A 7,470-nucleotide genomic window follows, 5' to 3' on the forward strand; every position below is an offset into this window, starting at 1 on the left:
AGTGAGGCTTCATTTATTGAATATTGACAATAATCTCTAATACAGTCTTAGTTTGTTTATTGTGGGATATAACATGCTAAAACCTTTGTTTGTTTTTTAAAACAGAAGACCTATAGTACTATTGATGCAGAAAAATGATAATGCTGAAATAAATGTTTTTGTTTAACAAAACCACCTCAACTTATGAAAGGCCTGATTTACCTCTCTCTTGTAAGTAAGACCCAAAGGACTCTTGCTCAGAAGCTGAATGGAAAGATAACCTAGATGCAAAATGTATTATTAAACACATTTAGTTATGATTGATGTAACAGACTTCCCATCTTGCTTTTTATTGTAGGAGCTGTTTTAAGCAGATGAGTGGTGACTGTAGTCCAGCATCCTGTCTACATAAATATCAAATACATCTGAAAAAGGGTGTAACAAGCACTGATCAAGAACTTTCCCTAATTTAGAAATCCTAAGAAAGAATTTATTTGCCAAGAGATAATCGGTAGATTTTCCTAGTGGAAAAACTCTGTGGGCCTGAGGATACATTATCAGAGGCTATCCATTTCTCCTGTGTTAATTGATTTATTTTAAAATTGATAACAGTGTCTGTACTGACATACTTTTATGTGCTTCTTTAGCACTTCCCATCTCAAATCAGTGGAAAGCTTCTTGGTTACACAGTGCTGACTACTCTGCCTTCTAGCTACCATGTAACATAAAAGGTGTCTCAAATGCATCCCAGTTGAGCAACTGGTATTTTTGCAGGGAGACTAAACACGCAGATAAGGTGGTCTACAGAAATCCTGCTGGGAAAATTTTTTCCTCCCAGTTAAGGTACATGGTATGAAAATACGGACTGACTTTACCTTTTAGTTGTGTTTTTCATTATAGTTCTGTGTGTATATATGTATGGGGTTTTTTTAAAAGAATTTTTTTAAAAGAAAAAACAAAACCAGAAGGTTCTGGAATTGGTTGTAAATGCTACGTCTAAGGTGAGCGTGAATGAAGGTTTAAGTTCCATATTTAATACTTGCTCTGTTGATATTCGGAGAATACACATCCTTGAGTCCTGTGCAAACTAAATGGCTTATATTAATAGATTTTTCAAAATAAAATAGTTCAAGTTACAAAGCATTACAAATGTCAGAAAAATACATTGCTTTATTTTCTAATTTTAACATAGAACCAAATTTTGACCGACTTGCTAATGGGAAACAACGTGCTTTGGTTTTAGTCCTCCCTCTTACCTGGGTATCTTAATGGCCCCCCCACAAGAGAAGTCATCTAGACTTTCTGAAAGTATGTGTATAGCAACAACATGCTTCTAGTTTTGAATACTTACAGAGTTTAAGGAAGTTAACTCTGGCGAGATCCCTAGTAACAAAAAAGAGGCAATGTGAGGTAGCCTTGGTCATAAGCCTCTCGTTTTGAAGAATCACTGCACCTCTGACTTCGGTGCTCTAAGTCTCTGCTGAAGACAGTAAACGGAAAGTGGTTGACATGTACTTTACAGTAGTTACAGTTTAAATCTTTAGATGCACATCAAACTGAACAATGTCGGTGAGGCCTGATTTTTTTTTGTGTGTGATTTAGAACCTTATCAGGAAATCTTTAATTTTCATACAACATACACTTATTCAACAACATACAGTTACACGGAGAGTATCTGTAGTGTTCTGTTACTTAAATCTTACTTGTGCAGTGAGACTTTTGATGTTCTCTTTTTAAATTGATTCACATTAATGGATTTATTACAGAATTAAAAACTTTCTAAAGGATCAGTGCTGTGAATTTATATATCTATTTGTAAAACTTGAGATTACAGATAGGAATTTAATAGTGATACTGTACTAGCTGTGCGGGTTTAAAGCTGCCTCTTTTAAACCGAGTATTACCAGGACCTGTACCTGTTTTAGGAAGTTCAAAAGTATTGATATTGCCCCATTCTTTACAAATGAAAAGTGATGGTCTTTCAAATAAATATAATAAGCTAGCATAATCTTTATGTGGCTTGTAAAATTGTTCATTTCTATCACAAGATACGGAGTGAGATTTATAACCTATTAAGGTGAAATGCTCCATTTTACTTTTGAGAGTACTGGACACCTTAGAATAAATATTTCAGCTGGTGATCAAGGAGTATTTGCTTTTCAGGTGTCTTTGGCTTGGATGCGTTGGAGACCCTTTAACCTGAAGGGAGAATAGCACCGTAAGAGAATGATTTGCTGCTCTGTCCTTTCTGACAAAAAATAAATAGGATCAGCTACATAACCAATTTTTTTTTTAAGCAGTTTTCATCATAACTTGAAGAGGAGCTTTTTGCAGCTGAATGTTTTGGTAATATTATAAAGATTTTTAATTCTACTTGTCTTAAGCATTCATTAGTGCTAGCTGACTTGCTAACTTCCTTCTCCCATCTGCTTCTGTCTCTCAGCTTTTCTTGAAAGCTCCAGAGGCTTTGAGAAACCTGTAAGAGGAAAAAGTAGCTTGTATAACCATCAGGTCATGAATCCAGGTGTGATCTACAGAAATACATGTCCATTTGAACTCTTGAGAGGATGACTTTATGAGCTCGGTGCACAGAGGCTGGTGGCTTGCCTGCTGTGGCTGGGTGGAGCTGAAGGGCTCACCTAGCGGTGCCACCTGGAGGGAGGCCATAATGGGCGCTTCTGGACTGGGGACAGCAGGGCTGCAGGAGTCTGGCAGCAAGCTGTAAGTAGGCAGGACGGGAGGGACATTGCCCTCCCTGACTGCAGCCATTTTGGTGTTGGTGGAGGGGGAGAACTGTTTATCTTGTCTGCTGTTGGTCACATAGCCCTGAGGTGTTTTATGGGTCTTCTCCCTTGCTTCTACCTGCAGCTTGACTTGTGTGACTGTTGGGAGCCATCACTTCTCCTCTGGCCACCAGCCTGGGGTGGCCCTGGGCGGTCTGGAGGCTGGGCAAGGGAGTGACTGATTGCTTCTGGGCACTCCCTAGATGGAGCCTGAGAGCCGCTGGCTTTTGGTTCATGAATGGCGGCTGACCAAGAGGGACATGGTTTTCCCTCATGAAGGAGGATTGGGTGACAGGGTTGTATGCTATTGGTGACTTGGCTTTTTTAAGCATATTTTTTCCTATTGTTTCATGTGTCTTCCCTCTCCAGCTGCTGTTTTTTACCTCGAAATGGGTGGCTTTCTTGGTTTTTAATTGATATGTGGAGTTTTTTCTTTCCAAAAAGAAAGCTTCCCTGAGGAAAAAGCTTCTCATTTGATTAGGGGCATCTTGCATCTAAGCTCCTGTCAGACTTACAATTCAATGTGAATAAAGAGCTCCTGCTTCATGCAGAAGTAATGTCTTCCTTCCCCGAAATCTCAGCAACAGCTGGGAGCAAAAACCCCAAACCCTTCAGCTGCCTTGGGAAAATACGCTGCGTGCAGCAGGCAGGGAGGCACCGACGAGGGTGCAGGGCCCTTGCTGCTGCCCCTCACACAGGCAGACTGCCGTGGCTCGGCCGGTAAGAACTTGGCCTCTGGAGAAGCAGTATTTGGCAGCTGTGGATTCTGCTGGCAGGAGCTCAAAAGCAGAAGCTCTTGTGAGGTCCTGCAGACATTCTGCATGCAGTGGCTGTATGTTGAGGTCTTTGTCATCGCTCCATTTTATGTGCCTGGTGCTTTTGGTGGACTGTTCGGTAGCCAGAGATCTCCCCTGGATTGCCTTATTTGGTGTTTTTCAGTGTTACTTAGAAATATCATTGCATCTTAATGATAGGAAATCTTTTAAAATGCTTTTCAATACCACTTCATTACTAGTGTAGTTGTTAGCATAACAGGAGCTGTATTTTAGCTTCTAGAATTAGTGCTTTCACTCTTTTGCCTTTGATAACCCAGGTGACTGATTTTGATAGTCTCAATAAGTGTAGTTTCCTGTTAAGATGGTTTAGCTAACAGTTGCTGTACAGAAGAATTTCTGAGAGGCTGGAAATATTTTCCCCAGCCTGAGTGATCTAATACCTGACAGTTTCCATGGTGTGTATGGATTACATTCTGTCAGAAACCTTTTTTTTTTGGCAGATCTTTGGGCTTACAGAGGCAAGTAATCATGGTTGCTTTCTCTTAATTGTGTCTGTTAGTCTAGTCTCTGTTTAGATTTGAGCAGATCAGGCCACTGGGGAGTAAAGTCCTTGTTGAAGTATTCACTACCAGCATGCTAAGCCAGACAGTTTTGCTTTGTTTCTAAACTGGCTCCTAGTCCTCACCTGAATTAGTAGTTCAATAGGACGCAGTTGTGTGCCTCACCTTCTTTAGAATATTTATATAGGAGAAAGCTGTTGTGTCCCCATCTTCCTTTTCTGAACAAGTAGTATATTATTAAAATACTCGAAGGTGTCAGAGAATTCCAGAAAGTACATAATTGTGAATTTGCTTTTGATTTTAAAAAAATACTACTTTAATGGTATAGTTTGTTTGATTTGAAACTTAGAAAAAATTTAAAACTAGTGCTAAGTTGGTATGTAATTTTTGGTTTCCAATCTAATTCAAATTATTTTCCTAAACCTTGCCAGTCATTTGACTTCTTGTTATCTGTGACTTGTAGTCTTTGGCGGAGAATTGGTTATCATATTTGTAATCTGTTCGCATACACCAGGGCAGAAAAATAGTTCTTATCCCTTTGCTTACATTCTACCATACTCTGCTGCTAAGTAGTAAAGGCCATATCTGACCTGAGCGGAGGCTGGAAAAGTTAGCATTTGCTAGCAAAAACAGCTATGCAGGATTCTCATCCTGGTGTCTTGGGAACTGGTCCAGTATGAAGTTCAGCTATAGGTTCAGTTATTCCCTAAGGCTGAGGGTATATTCAAACAATCAGCACCTGGCTTCCAGGAGGGTGCCCTCAGTGTGAGGTTAGGCTTCATGGCAGGCAGGAAGCCATGCTACCTGCTCCTTTTGGCTGTAGTAAACAAACTGGCCAAAGCACTGCTCTTTCCCTTCCTTATCCCAGGATGGCTAGAGTTCAGCTGACCCTGCTAGCATTTGCAGACTGTTCCAGTGGTGGGATGTAAACAAAAATAGTATTCATTTGTATGTAGACACAGATGAATGCAAATAAATTTTAGAGTAATAAAACAATAAATACCCTTCAGGTAATGAGAGTGGCTTCTGATCAAGGATACTTCACTAAGCAGACTTGATTGTTTGAAAGGAAAGAAGGAAATTTTGATCCTAATGAGATTAAATTTAAAGTGAGCAGTGTGCTTCAAAGCAGAGATTAAGCCCTTGGATTTTATCAGAGACTGAAAATTTTCAAGGCCTATTCTTCCTTCAGCTGAAGCCGGAGGCAAAATTCCTGTTGAAGCCAGATCAAGCAAAGGAATGGGTGCTCCAGTTGATAGATATATATAACTGGAAAGTTACTCAAACTTAAATTACAAACTGTTCAGTGGAAATTTCTGTATATTTGGTGCCTATATTTGGGTGGCAGTTGATCACAAGCTATTCAAACACAGTCTGCTTCAGCTTCTCAAGAAAACCCTTTGTTTACTATCCCAAATAGTCCAAATGAAAGCCAGTCAGGAAGAATTTTTTTGATTGATTTTATTAGGCTGGGGATCTAAGCCTCCAGTTTCCAGGCAGTTTTTTAAAGATACAAGTTGATCTTCTTTGACAATGTGCTCAGGCCTTCTATGGCACTTGCGTGCAACAGAGAAATTTTCTGATTTTTATGGCTTTGATGCTTTCTGGAGCTGACTTACCCTTCAGCCTAATGAAAGGAAGGAAAGTCCTGAGAAAACTAGAATCTCTACATTTAAAAGCAGTGACTTACGTGGCGCTTGGCAGTGAAATGAGAGTTGCCTCATTAGAAATATGGCTTAAAATCAAGGCCTAAAAAGTTGTCACTGATTTTCTTCTTCAGAGCAGGGGAAAAGAAAATACAGTATTTGTATTGTATGGTGCCGTACTTGGTAGAAGACCTATGTGACAACACTAATATGAATTGCAAATAAAAATAATGAAGAACATTTATGGGAGGAACGACTGTTCTGATGAAACTATTCTACTTCGTATGTGCCAAACCCCTCCCATTCTTCCTGCTTCAAAATTACTTTGTAAGTAGAGAAGTATAGTCATTGGTTTTGATACAAATATTTTGGGCTGGTTACTACACAGCTGCTTTTTACTGGCATTTATTTTGAAGGGCAAAGTAAATAGTTTCAAAGTGATTATTTTCTTGTAAGACTATTAGGATGGTCTTACTTTTGGATTTTTCATGTTCCTTGCTAGTTCAATATTAATAGTTTCACAAGCAGTGATAAAGGTTGACTTCTGAGACCTGCTCTTGCACTTTGGTTGAAGGTGTAACATAAAAGCTTTTTGCTCCCAGGTCGCAGGTCTGACAGTATGGAGACTTCTCTGCTGCTTACTGACCTTCAGTCCTGAACTGTATACCTGTTTTTCCTACATAGTACACTTGTGAAACAAGCGTACAGCTAGAAAGCATTGCGCTATCAAAAGATGTACGTACAAGGTGATTCATGGTCAGAGAGGATCTAAATACCTAAAATTTGTGTGAGGTGTAGAATTTGAGGTGCCTTAGAACTGGAATCAGAGACTCTGGCCTGGGTGTGGAGGCAGTCTCTGCAGAGCCTGGGGCCATGCCAGGACCTTGGGATAAAAATTCCCAGTGAATGACCTGCAAGTTCAGCAGGGAGCTGCTTTGTACAGATGCAATCTTTACACCTCTGTGCTGAGGTAGCATGCAGGAAATAGCATGGAAATTAGTCTAACGTATCGTGTGTGTGTAATCCCTGACTTGGAATCTCAACTTGGAGATAAGCATTTGTAACATTTCCTTCAAGGACTGAGAAGGGCACACTGCCATTGTAGGAGGAAGTTGTGTGCTTCTTTCAATTATAAAATATCCTATGAGTAAAGAATTCACCCAGGAAACGTAAGAGACAGATTTGGTGTCTTCCTTGGTCTTCTGACAGTGAAGGATTCCAGTGCTCAGATGTATGTCCTAACCAATGCATGGCTGTAGGTTGCAGCCCTTACTAGAAGTTATCATGGTACAAAAAGTAATTTCAATTTCTTTAGGACAAATAATTAATAGAGTTTTGTAAATTTAAATTGCTCTGGGAGCTCCACAGGGAAGGATGAGTTTTGGATTGTGTTAACTACTATTTAATGTAAAATTCAGGAACAGCTCTGGGAATTGCAGTAACTATCTAAACTACTAACTTAGAATCTTCTACTCTTTTCTGAGTGAAGGAGTCTGAATTTTTATGTGCAGTGGTATGTTGTCAGCAGTGGGGTTGCAAATCCAAGGCCCCTGAACCTTGTGAGTACTTTTCAGGGAAACAGAGAATCACAAAATAGTTTGGATTGGAAGGGACCTTTTAAAGATCATCTAGTCTAGCCACCCAGCCATGGTTTTCATCAGTCTCACCAGAGAACAGAACTGATCCCTCCAGGCCTATTCTTGATTGCTAGTTCTAATACCTGCAG

This window comes from Balearica regulorum, chromosome 5 (genome assembly GCF_011004875.1).
Source record: "Balearica regulorum gibbericeps isolate bBalReg1 chromosome 5, bBalReg1.pri, whole genome shotgun sequence".
NCBI classification, from domain to species: domain Eukaryota; kingdom Metazoa; phylum Chordata; class Aves; order Gruiformes; family Gruidae; genus Balearica; species Balearica regulorum.